Genomic DNA, 13,965 nt, shown 5'->3' with positions numbered 1-13,965 from the left:
AGCAACTGAGATGTGAGACCTTTGCTCTTAGCATGACTGACAACTATTTTTTAAAAGATACCAAGAAAATCAAGTCATTTAAAATCTCTTTCCTGTTAGCTGACTGAAAGGAAGCTCTCATTGATATCCACTAAGAAGCAATTTTCTAACAATGCCAACATAAACCAGGCAATTTAATACACTTTTCCTTATCCGTAGCTGCTGTCAGGTCTATGAAAAGCTGTATCAGTACATAAGATGCTAAAAACTGCTATTAATAAGAAAGAGAAAAATTAACCTCCCAATTTAGCTCAAGAGTACATACAACACTCCCGTCTAAGCGCTAACTGGAAAAAATAAATAAATCAAATCCACAACCAATCCAACAAGCCAGAGTAGTTCTCTAGCTGTCCTTCTACAGTTCTAAAAATAGTAAGAAAATGAAAGTTACTTGAAGTATTTTATATCCTATTACATTTACAGGTATTTCTGCATCTACAAATTACTCATATTTACAAATTCTATGTATTTTTTGTACACTTAAAAGAAATCTAGAGTTGCAGCATACTTGTTCATCAAATATTCAATAAAACCTTCTCCAACATCTTAGGTAGATGCTGTGTTATTTTTGATACTCATCCTTAATGAAAAATAAAAATAGGTACCTGCAAAATTATATACTTGCAGAACACACTTGCAATATCTTGAAGTATTTATGCCATCCTGAGCTGCTACAATTTGCATATAAATATATCCCTCAGATCTAAGTTGTCTCAAAAAAACAAATTAACAGTACTTTATCATTCAAATAATCCCAAGTGGGAGGAAAAAAAAAAACCTTGCCATTTTTTAATTTTTAATCTTCTAAAACTTAGAATCAAATACTTCCCTGATCACAAATAAGAACTGTATGTACGACTACCCATAATCCCAGATTTATTCTTCTCATAAATGCCCACCACTACTTTTTTTTTCTTCTTTTTACACACTGCAATTGTTCAAGAAAGAGCATTTGGAGTAGAAGAGTACACAGTTGGTCAGAAATAAATTCCACTGGCAACATGCACCGCCTGCACAGCAGCTGCTATTATGCCTTTGCTTTAAATGACATTACTGGAAGTTGCATGCATACCAAATTTATCTGTCTGGTAATTCTTTCAGAAAATAACATTCTTCTATTATTTCAGTAAATTGTCAGATTTGAAAAAGAGTATTTGGAATTAATTTATTAATGAAATGCAGTGGTTATACAAGACAATCTCTTACGGTGAGAAACCTACCCAAGGTACATAAATGTATTTAATCGTTAACTCTGTGAATTTTAGGACAGAGTGGAGGCACGAGAAGGGATCCACTTGTAAGATAAAGAGTAAATATATTTTCACGTGCTCCTGCTTCCATAAAGTCTACCTTGTTTTGCCTTTATCATTCCTCTTCTGTTCCTAACAGGTATCTCTACACTGTATGACATGAGGAAAACAAACTGATACAGCAAAACAGATGTACAGTGCATCCTCAGACCACCATTCATTTCCCTAAACCTTCAGCTAATGCATCTCCACCAGCCAGGTCTCAAGGGGTCAGCAAATCAATCGCCCATGTTGGCAGAAAGCTTTCATCCTCTTAAAAACAAATCACTGTGTCTAAGGCTCCACACTACAAACCCTGAAACCCCATTTAATGGGCACAGTATCATTTTGGAAACCCTGATCACATCGTATAAAGCTCCAAATGTTAAAAATAAAAAGGAAGTTAAATGAAACATAGTAAAATAGCCTGCACTTATATTAATGTATCTCAAACACTGTCCAATGCTTGGATACAGAGTTTTGGATGGTACCACAATTTCAGCTCGTGCCTATCACATTTTAATTTTGATAATTTGTTCACATAAAATGATACAAATGCAGTAAAAGCAGTTAACTGAAGGGTAGACTGAGGCAATGTGACACAGGTAACAATTAAAAAAATCCACTGAAATGGTGCTGCTTTTGTTCTTTAAGCAAACAACTAGTAGAGCCATTTCTTTACATTTTAAAAGTAATGCTTTAAAGAGAATTGGAAGCATTACACATTTTATCACTTCTGTTAAAATAACTGTCAAGGAATACCAGGAATTTCCCTCCAAGAGACAGGAAGAAATTTATTTCTAGGAAAATTGATTAACAAAACAGAGCTGGCTTCTACATCTTTCTCAAGCTACTATATCTGATTTGGGTTTGAAAAATGTTATTTTTTCCTGTCTACAATCCGTGCTGTACTTGGTATCCTAGAATTCAGGAGTGTTTTCCTATTCTCCTTTGAGCACGTCAGGAAGGAAGTAAGGACATAATTTTATTTCCTTCTGGGGTGATTCATGGTTTGTCTGCAACAAAACACTGATTTGAACTGAAGATCTTTGTTCTTTTAGCTTTGCTTGTACCTTTAAAGCAATTAAATGATACTATGTGAAGAAGGGTGATGAAAAGAAATGCTGCTCTGATACACCAGCCTGACTGCTAATTCTGTACCACTGGCTTCTTTTGCCGTCTGCTTGCTTTAGTTTACGATCTTTAGCAAAGGACATCACTGTTTGTTTGCACTGACTTACATTTCTGAGGTACAGGTGAAGATCAAGTCTTCATCACTGCTTTGGCTGCTTAAATTCTGCCTACCAGTTCAGTAGCTCATCCTAGCATCACTGATGCTCGCTATTCTGCCTTGACACAATTCACAATATTGAGTTGAGGCATCAATCTGTGAGAAAACTCCAGTTTTGCTATTAGTTCTTGAATTGAAAAGATAAGATACTATCTGTGTTCCAACAATATCTTCCTATGTGAAGTATGACACAAATATATACTTCGTTCAGCCTACGTTTCCTTTTTTAGTATAGAACTTCCTAAAACTTGAATTTATTTTTCACTGAAGTGGACTTTATGACATCTTTGACATGAACAGTTCAGACATTTGGAAAGCTGACAGTAACAACTGTGCACGCTACCCAACATTCCCTTTTCAGAAATGTAATTGCAAAATAAAAAAAAAACCCTACCACAACATAAGCTATTCAACAGCTGCATTATTTTGAGTTATAACTCCTCTTAATTTCCTAAAATGTTGTATGTAATGATATGCATTATATAACACACGCTTGCACACACTAAATCTATTTTTCTTTTTTTCTTTAGCAATCGCTTGGTACTCTGTGGTCTACCACTACTAGGTTATTCATCATCATCCAAGCATAAATACTTGATGAAAAGAAGATGAGACACTATTTCTAGATTCAGAATGTTCCATTAGTGGGTATGCAGAGGACTGACCACCTCCACAGGTTACAATGACAAACCTCACTAGTATATTATGCTAACAACAAACAATTAACAAACACTAGTCAGGATGTTTTCATCTTTTAACTGCTCCTTTTTAAACACAGCACAATCCAAACAAAATACAGCTAAATTCTATTTTAACTGGCTCTTGGAGGGAATGCTGGATAAAGAATAAAAAATAGAAAAAAGAAAAGTCAAAGCTTTATCTGCCATATAGCTAACACAAAGCTGAATATGGCAAAATGCTAAAAGTAGTCTTAGAGGAAATCAGTTACACACTTTAAGAAATAGAAAATCATTTCAAACCAGATTTTACTCTCCCCCACAGATCATGGTTGGACCATGTTGCTTCAGTGTTATGCAATAAGCATAACATTAAGACCAGAACATGTTGAATAAATTGTATGTACCATGACAAGTTCAGGAAGAGGTGTCCAGCCTTGTTGTGGTGAGTTGTTTTGCTATGCTTCTATTTTGGAAAAGGTAAAACAAGAGCAGTGAGCAAGGGTGACTAAAAACATGAAATGCCTTCCATATGGGAAACATCTGAACATACCAGAACTCCTCAGTCAGGATAACAGTCAGCAGAGATCTATAAAATCTTGAGAGAAACAGAAGAGTGAATAGCAAGTGTTTGTTCACCGCCTCACCCCACACAAATCAAGTTCAGAAAAACAGTACTTAAAAGTAACTTACTTCTGCAATACAATGCTGAAAGCTAAAGCCACTTTTTTTTTTCTCCCCTGGATACTACAGGCAAGAGAAGCTTACTTCGGCTCAAGTAAGGATCAGTAGAAGTCATGGCAGAAAAGCCTACTGATAGCTCCCATAAAACCACCTTTGACTCAGGAAAGCCAAGAGCCAGAAGCTGCTGGATTTGGAGAGCTGAGCACTTCAGGGCCCAGCCCTGAGCCCTTCCTGAGGAAGCCACCCCGGCCGAGGGAACAGAGCTGCACTGTGGGCTGACCCAGGCAAGCCATCTCATCTTCAGACACCTTCCTCTTCCTCGGTAGATGGATCAATCGTGACTAACACGCAAAACAGGCTTCAGACCTCTTTGAAACCCTCATGAGATGAAAAAGATGTTCTTATTGTTACTATCAAGCAGTAGATAAGAATGCATTGCAGGCAAGATCGCTTACAGTGAAATTATGTAAAAATGCTCTTCTCCATGTGGGAAAGCCTAACCCAGGAGGAGACCTCTGTAAACACTCCAGGCAGGATGAACTACTGGATTTATTAATTTAAAGACTACTTCTAGGTAACAAATATTTACCTTGAACGTGGCTAATGCCTGCACTTGGTTCTCCTGCCTTTAGAAGGGCACTGTCTCAAAATGAAAACAGGTAAATGACAAAAATGTTGGAGGGAGCCAGAAACTGATGAGAGTAGGCTAAGAGTTACCTCAACCTAAGGCAAGAAAAAAAGCATCCTGAAGATTTTCAAATGCACCCACCCAGGGAAGTCTATTTGCTTATAGAAAATGCAATTAAAAAGAAGTTAAACGACTCCTTCATATATTTAATAAGATAAAATTTGTAAACAACAGTATTTTAACAATGTTATGAATCTCCTGACATGTCCACAGAGGCTCTTCAGGGAATTTCAAATTGAAGAGAAAAACAAGGAGGTGGGGGAAGGGTAAGGACCAGAAGAAACCTACTGTAAGCCTCCTAATGCTGAGACATGAGCTTTTCAAAAGCTCTGAGTGGGTGTGGGTCCATCTGGAAGGAGCTCCCGTGATCTTTCCCTCCAGCTCCAGAAGGAAAAAGCTTTCATGCTTCAGGGCAGGACTCCCAGGTGCTGCCAAGCTTGAAGTCTGAAATCTCTACACACAAGTCTCTATCCAGCTACTACTAATTGCTCAGGGACTCAATCATTTGGATCTCTTTCTCTTGTGTCCAAATGGTGTCTGCTTTACTAGTTGAACTCTTGCCTATTCCTTTTCCCAAATGCAGATTTAGCTTAATTAGACAAGTGACTGCTAACAGTGAGCATTTTGAACCTGAGACAGCCTTAAACGAAGGGTTTCTGAACAAATGCATGCACAGATCAAGCAGCAAAAACATAAGAGATCAAAACAACCCCTTACCTCCTGCTCAAGGAACAAAACAATGTATTTCAAATAAGATCTAAAAGTGTTGCTATAATTATGAGTAATTTTAAATTTTAATAACAATTTTACAGATTTGTAATTCCACATTATAATTTGTAATCATACCAGAGATTATCTTAGATACAGTTTTTACAATAAAACTATAAATCTAGAAAGAAGCATATTATTGGGAGACACATTTTTAACTAGTTCCAATAAGTTATTCAAATAAACTTCCTGAGGCATTCTATTTAAGTAAAAAGCTCTATTTGTGTTCCTATACCAGAGCCAAACAATAATACAGTCTCCAACTCTAGAATATCCGCGCATTAAAAAAAATAGAAATAAAAAAAAAGACTGCTGCTGTGTCACAAGTATGAAGCAGTTTCTACATCTGGCTGTTATCAAATAAAACCATCATTCCTCTTGGGACTGTTAGCATCACACTATCCATCACAGTGCTAGTGGAAACCACTCCTGGAGCAGAGGAGGTTTAAACACAATGGCTTCTGTAACCTCAACCAAACACCAACAGAGAAGTAATTTTTCATTCCCTTCTCCCTTTTGGAGGCAACCTGGGGCTTCAGTGTATACCAAAGTCAAAGTAAGGTGCCAAGGAACTCTGCCTTCCTTTCCAAACAATGAGTACTATAAATAAACACCATTTCAAGCAGCCAGTACTGCAGGCCACCTCATGCTTCCACCCCAGCCTGTCAGCACTGTGAGACATCTTTTTCCATTCCTGACCATGGAGTCACTCCCTTGCCACAAGGCTGGAGATTATACAGCCGTGAGGAATAACAAACCCATGAACTGAACTTCGCACTGCAGCCATGAGATCAGCAGTCAAGCCAAGCAGTAGGAGCCCACTGCAGACCTGAGAAGAATCAGCAACAGCCTAAAATTATAACAAATTACATCTAAGATGAAACAGTGAGGTCTGCCAGGATGGTAGACATCAGAGAAGATGTCTTTTCTGGACTTTTCCTGAGACAGTAATACCAAGGTTCCAGAAACAAATGGTTTCAGTCTCTAAAAACCTCCCTCCAAATTGTGCTCTCAAACAGCAGCAGTTATGTGAAAATTTTCTTAAGACAGTAAAATATACACCTATCTATCCAGGAAGCCTCACTCTGAACTTATCGTGTTTTCTCCTCAAATACTGGCTCCTTGCAAAGTTCTGCCTTCCAGACCAGTTCTCTATGACAGACCAGCAGAGGGGAAACGTCAGCAGTCTAGGAAAAAAACAGAATCACTTGGGGACATAAAAAGAAAATTCCTAGAAGTGCACTCAGCAGCATACAAACTGCCCATAGTTTGAGCCTCCAGTAAAGTGTTGTAAAGGCTGAGGAAGTTATAAAAAAAGAAACTGGACCACAATTCCTAAAAGCCAAAGAGGAGAAATACATCTGTGGAATATGTGCTGATCAATGGAAAATAAAGTTTCGTAAGCAAATTCTCAGCTACAAAACACTATTTTTCAACATAGTCACCATCATTACCTATGCATTTTGCCAGTGACGAACAGGAGCCTGCATGCCAAGCTCAAAACAATCTGCACCAGCAGAGGTGACCCACTGCTGCTGTTGCCACTGCTGAAACACACCACCCAGCACCTCACTGTGCTCACATCCAGCCTAACAGATGCCAAAAAGAAACCTCCATTGGAAGTCAGATCAGAAACACTGCTCCATGAAAACGCTAAAACCTGGTGAAAAAAAAAACCAAAGTAGTCTCATAACCTCCACAGGAAGCTTCAACTTCTTCAAGTTCTCCTGTGAGAAGTCCCTTTGCATGCTGCATGGATGCCCCCTCCATCTCTCTGTGTAAGCACTTCAACTTCGGACTGACTGGAGGACCTCACAGGAAACTCTGGCATGCAGCAGAGGTCATGGCTACTGTTTGCTTGGACCTCTTTCTCTCTAGCACTAAAGCACTTTGATGGCTACTTTTAACAGAATGAATCGCTAGTGTATAAACAGAAATTAACTTTTTACTTTTTGTTATGCTACATTATAGTATTCAATTTTTGACTTTGTCTCAATAATTATTGTGTTTCCAGTCTGTCTATTAATAAGATACAATCAGAAAACTTGCTGCTTGTTGTTTCAGTATCTTACGGTTGCTACTAGCAACACATTTTCAAGTTGTGGAAGGGAGGCAGGAGAAGCATCTTCTCCTCTCCCGAGCGTTTGCCCCTTTGGAACAGAATAGATCTGGCTTTATTAGGCATCAAAAGTCTCCCCAACCAACAATAAAAGCCAACAACCTCCTTGAAGTCAGTATAAACATACACACACTACTAAATATACGTGTTCTAAGTTAAATGAAAGCTACCATGATAAGCAAATTGAGCAGGAATAAATCAACAAATACAGCAGTTCAGAGCCCTTCTTACCTGCTTAACAGCCTACCAGAAAAGATTTAATAAGAACAGTGAAACTAATTCTTCACCTACTATCAAATGCTGTCAGAAGCAGATCATCCTTTGATTTTCTTTCCCCCGAGTCTCACCCTAGTAAATTGTAAACCCAATTTTAGATGAGCGTCTCAATGTAAAAAATAGTAAAAAATAAAAACATTTTTCATCTCCATGCTTACTTACTGTTTGGGAACCTAAATCCACCGAGAGGGAGATGAAGGTAAATAGACAAGTGATTTGGGACAAATACTGAGAAACACAATTGGAAAGGAGGAAAGAAAAAAAAGGTAAGAGCCTGAAGGAATTAGGTTACACTACTACATCAGCAACCAGAGGAAACCCTTTATTTGCAGCAAATACAAAGCAGTAATAATAAATAACAGAAACAAACTAAACAAAAAAGTAATTGTAAAGTTCAGCAGCAGTCAAAAGTGAGAAAAGGCAAAAATTCAGATACATCATTATCATCCATCCAATACAGACGAATATTGACTTTTATTGGTTTTCACAAAATCACACAACAGTTTGGGTTGAAAGGGACCATAAAAGGAACCCTCTAGTTCCAATTCCCTGCAGTGGACTGGCTGCCCCCACCAGCTCAGGCTGCCCAGGGCCTCATCCAACCCATCCCTGAGTGCCTCCAGGGATGGGGCACCGACAGCTTCTTTGGGCAGCTGTGCCAGGGCCTCACTGCCCTCTGAGTGAAGGATTTCTTAACATCCAAGCTAAATCTCCCTCTTTTAGTTTAAAGCTATTATCCCTTGTCCTGTCACAACTCTCCCTGACAAATACAACATCAAAAACTTTAAGGACTGCATTTGTACTCAGAGGTGAAAAATTTTTATCATCCACTCTTCTATAGCAGTAATTATAAAACCTGGACACTGACTGTGAACAAGCTAGGATCAAGAAATTGAGCAGCCTGTAAGCACAAACAAGATATTTTCTTTCTCATCTGCACAGGTCTGCACACTATCCTAGCTGAGCTTTCCTGAAGCCGAGAGATAGTTCACAGCAGTGAAAATAAAGGCAGCTGGCAATGTCTTATGGACACGGGACCAATGACCACTCTCTAGCTTTGAGTTACAATCCAAAATGATGACACCAACTAAAATGATGCTGGCTGTTAAATATAGAGACTGACTTCTCGTCCCCACTATGTGCATTTTTGCATTGAAGGAAGACTGACTCAATGAGGCTTTCTCTATTTTCTTCTTGAGTAATGCACCGTGGCATTTACAACTTAATCTTGTGTTTGTAGAGGTGGTAGCAATTACTACTGCTCAGATACATGGAAACACTTTTTATTGGGAAAATTGTTTGATAAACTGATATAGAAGAAAACAATAGCTTTAGTTTCTGAGAAAAATAGGTCTTTTAAAGTGCCTAGCTCTCAGAATAAATTTTTCACCTTAGTTTTTATACTTTTTAATGCAAAGTTAGAACTGGTCCCTTGCCCAACCACCATCTGTGTCTCTTACAGAATATGGTATCTTCTATTTATTTGATGCAAATGTCACACCATATGCTTCTTAAAAGCAGCTGCATTCAGAGTCCTCTCCTGTCACACATTCCTACAGTGCAGAGGTCATTACTCCTCCTTGAGCTGTTCTGCACATTCGACACTGACAAGGAAATACCTTTCAAGTCCTTACTCCCATCAACCACTCACCTTATGGGCTATAGGGCTCGTTTTGGAGCCCTCCATTTTGTCTGAAGCTTGCAGCTTAAGTTCTATTCCTTTAGTTGGACCTTCACCAAGCAGTGGCTGCCTTGGGAAAATTGGGGAAGTGTTTTAGAGCCCTGTCCAGCCAGCTCAGCTGGCTTGAATGAGGCAGTTTTGGTTACCTAAACCCGTGATAAGTCCTTATGAGGTTTTCAGAATCTCTTTTGTGTCAGCAAGTCTGACAGCAATGATTATCCAATCAGAGTCATCCCAGCCTTTGGTGTGCTTTACCTCACAGCACGGATGCTGGATGACTCACTTATTGGAATATTCCTATTTCTAACAATAACAGAGATTCTAATCCACGGAGAAAAAAATACTCAAGGAATCCCAGCTGTCGCAGTGTCCCAGATGGACACTGTATTAGCCCTTGAAGGAAAGAGGTTAACTGTAAGGATGAGCCTGCCTCTCCCAATAAGATCCATCCACAACCAGGTATCCTTTACCAGAGTGTGACTGAAGCTCTTCCCACATCACGTCAGCAATTTGTAAGCCTCAGGAAAGGCAAAATCATTTTGCAAAGGTAATTTCTGAACCCATTTTACAACAGGAAGTGGATAGCAAGAATCACCTTGTGGGAAGTTATCACCTCTGTTTCACTTTTCACACAATTAAACCTGTATCTGGACCTGACCACCAGGCAGAGCTTTTAGAAAAACCAAAGAACTTTCAAGATTTCAGGTATCAAAAGTCAAATATAAAGGACAATCAGCACGGCACAATTCAAAACAGAAACAGACTGGTGTTGAACTCCTAAGGACAATTAAGGATGACGACATCATATCTTCAAATCCATGGTATACTAGAAGCAGAAACTGAAATCCAAGGAACATTTTAAGTTTACTGCTGATGAAAATGGAAATACTGAGGTGTTATGGTGGTGGCACAGCTTCTGATCTGACTGGTGCTAAAACTAAGGCATGCTACATATGTTTGTAATGCACTGCCTTGAGTTTCACTGAGCTGAGTCAGTGCCAAAGTCAGCTAAAGTCTACCCTGGCATTGGCTCAGTTATCTGACAAGCCTCAGTGAAGTCTTCAAGAAGCTATGTAGGCTACCAGCAACAATGGATGGAAAATAGCTGAAGGAAACTCTGAGCTGCATCACTGTGTTTCAGGAGTGGAACTGAGCATACCAGGCTCATCTCACCTCATGTAGTTATTGCAGAGGCAAAGACATTTTTTTGCTCCTGAATAAAGATCTATATGCAGTCAGTATGCACATGGATTTTCACTTAATAGCAGAACTTGGAAAATGCTAAACTTCTCAGAAGGTGAAATACAAGCTGAATGAAAGATGGGGCGGGGATATTCCACTATAAAGCAAGACATCTTTAAATCATTAGCAAGACAAAGCAGCCAAGCCTCGGGCAGCAGTAAAACGCCTTTGAGTTTAATTCTGGTTGATACTGAGAGCATAAGACATAAAAAAGAGGCTGTTTCCCCCTCATTTAGTCTACTTGGATTTCCACAAGGGTCCCAGTTAGGGAAAATCAGTTCCCTTTAGTTATTTGATGAATTCCAGCAAGGGAATACCAGACACAGATTAGCTGTACAGTGCTAGGGCTGGGGAAGAAAGATGATTCATTGAGATGTACGGAGCCTTTCACACTTCTGAAGAATACTGCTTCCAGATAGGTTTCTCAGAAGTTTGACTTCCCAGAACATCCCACTTCACCAACATAGAACTTTACAGTGTAGGTGGCATAGAAAAATGCAAAGAGATGAGCAAAGCTTCACTTCAGACCATTCCAAGATGAAAGAGCAATAGCAAGCTTCAAAACTCCTTTCCCTTAGAGACTCCTTCACTTGGAAACCAAACGAAAATGCAACGTTTCTAGAAAGCTACCTGATACCTTTGTATCATGTTTCCTCACACCTAACTTTTTCTTTAACATCGATGGAAAATAACCACCTGAAGATCTCCTCAGGTGTTCACAAATATATCTTCAAGGAAAACAGAGGAAGCAGCCTTTTTTGTCCTTTTTAAACACAATCTTTACCGTCTTTACCTCTGAGTGATTTAACAGTTTACCCCTGCGAGCATTTCCACAAGTACATAGAAGACATTTTGTAAAACAGATATCCTTAATTCTTTCAGTTTCATCTGACTTCCACTTAGGAATCTGCATACCAGCTACACCCATTTTTTTAAAAAGAAATACTAATAGCAAAAGAGCAAACAAAAATATACACAAAGAGGAGCAACAGTGTAAAACTTTACTGAACAGTCTTGAGCTAATAAGGGGCCCGAGGGCCTGGTTTCCTTACTGTGTTCAGTGCCAGAGGGAAACAGACAAAGATATATTAAGTCCCACTGAAAGATAACAGAAGGTTGAAAGAACAAACAAGCAAGGATCATCTTTCAAAAACACAGAGAAAATAAACACAGAGATAGGACTGCCATAAGGAATTAGATTTTTCTCAAAGTCCTCAAAGACAAATGTGGAGAAGGTTAGAAGTGGATGGAAAAGGCTACAAGGCTAGGCCCAAAATCAGCCTGTTTGGTCCCTGTTTTGCCACAGTGCAAAACCCTCTTTGCTTTAAGTATGGAAAATTCCTTCTGATTTCCATGCAAATGCATCAGTAATAATTGTGTATACACTCAACAATGCTTTTCTGTAACATCAGAGAAACGTAATGAAAATAAATTTTCTATTGCAAAAAGCAAACAAGAGGTTTCTGTTTCCACTGCTAGGCAGATCTATTTCTTCGATAGGTTTATCACCATTGCTAAATGTTTTTGTGGGTTGAAACATTTCCCAGCTAAAAATGTAGGTCTGCATCTCCTCGCCTGCATAAAAATACCAACCGCAGGCCTCCTCCCAGTGCCTCACTGTCACCATGGAAACTGGCCCTGCTTTCCTCTTCCAACATGGGCTCCGTGTGAGCAGGAAAAGAGCTTAAGTCATATTTATATAATATGCAACACGGCCCATATATGCAAGGTTTATGATTTCACTGGAGGCCCACAGACTGGTTAAAGTGGCTTCAAGAATTCTTGGATTGTTTCATTCAGACATTCAGAATTTATTTATGTTACCAGCCTCAAAATCATATCATAGGAAATATGTATGGAAGTGGAATTCACTATTCTTTTTTCCTCATCTTTGATCAAAGAGACATTTTTTAAGTAAATAACATCATGTGTTCTTGCACTGTACTGTGAAAATACTCAAATTTATTCCTTAAACTGAGACAGCCCCTACATCTTACTCTCAGAATGCTACAAAGGATGACTACAAAGACTATTACTTGTAACAAAAATAAAATAAAATTAAACAAAGGAAGCCAACCTAACCTTCATTATTTCCCTGTTTTAATAGGATGATGTGATATGTTTCTCTTCCCCTCCCTGCCTCCCTCCTTCAAACAATTTTCAGGTAGAAGTACTGCAGGAATTCTGCAGTTCTAGTTCTTCTGACTAGAAACTGTGTAGCCCACACAGATTTCTCAGAGTGGCAATGGCTGGCAGTGTCCCTCTGTGTCCCTCTGCCCAAGCCCTGCCCCAGCAGGGACACCCAGAGTGGGTTGCCCAGGGCCACGGCCAGGCAGCTTCTGGACATCTCCAAGGAGGAGATCCACAGCCTCCGGGCAGCTGTGCCAGTGCTCAGCTTTTATCATCAGGTGTGAGATTAAGATACTCAAAACTTCCGGAGATCTAACAACCCCATGAATGGTTAATGTTCCAGAAATGTTTTCAAAACCAAACCAACTTAATTAGACAGCTTACTGTAAACAACAGTTAGAATGGAAATTACTTCTCAGAGTCTATTTAAATGGCTGGTAAATGCTGTGGAAATTTTTAAGCTTAGAAGAAAAAAAGCATTTCCCTCACTTCTGTTAGACTTTTCTTGACACTTTTTCATAGGTAAAATGTTTTGGAAAAAAGGTTTGAAGTATTTTTTCTGTCTGGAAGAATTTATGACTAGAAATATGAGAGGAGATGGGCCCACACACACTCTACACCAAGCAGCCTGGGAATGAGTCTCAAAGCCAGGTTCAAGTCAGTGATCCACATGATCTGAAAAACAGGCTTTACTTCAAGCGTATGTAGTTCTGTCCTATGCCATAAGCCAACACTCAAAGCCTGTTGCCAGAATGCAGACTCTTTCTCATCTACACAGCCTTTTTTCCAAATGCTTAAAGTTGAAAACATTAGCTAGAACAAATTATCCTTCCTGAAACAGAAATCCCATGGAAGATCCAATAACTTGAGGTCAATTACATTAGAAGGGCTCTAATGGGAAAGATCATAGAGCCACAAACACCAGTATCCCATATCTGAGAAACAGCCATATTCAGACATCCAAGAAAAAGCATAGTGTAAAAGCAAGCTAAGACAAAAAGTTCCTTCTTCCCCAGGCAGTCTCCTGGTCTAAAAAATAGCACCTCTGAGACCACCAGATGGGATTCCTATCCGTTCAGCA

At 39.1% G+C, this 13,965-nt stretch overlaps 1 protein-coding gene across 6 annotated transcripts in view; it reads right to left on the bottom strand.

Moving 5' to 3' along the window:
• The window catches only part of SRPK2 (SRSF protein kinase 2), a 133,392-nt gene that overhangs the window by 41,008 nt on the left and 78,419 nt on the right, over window positions 1-13,965 (bottom strand). The window lies entirely within an intron of this gene.

Source organism: Cyrtonyx montezumae, unplaced genomic scaffold, assembly GCF_038088225.1.
Source record: "Cyrtonyx montezumae isolate F1298 unplaced genomic scaffold, pur_monq_1.0 scaffold_3, whole genome shotgun sequence".
Taxonomy (NCBI): Eukaryota; Metazoa; Chordata; class Aves; order Galliformes; family Odontophoridae; genus Cyrtonyx; species Cyrtonyx montezumae.
This window is presented reverse-complemented; position numbering and strand designations above follow the sequence as displayed.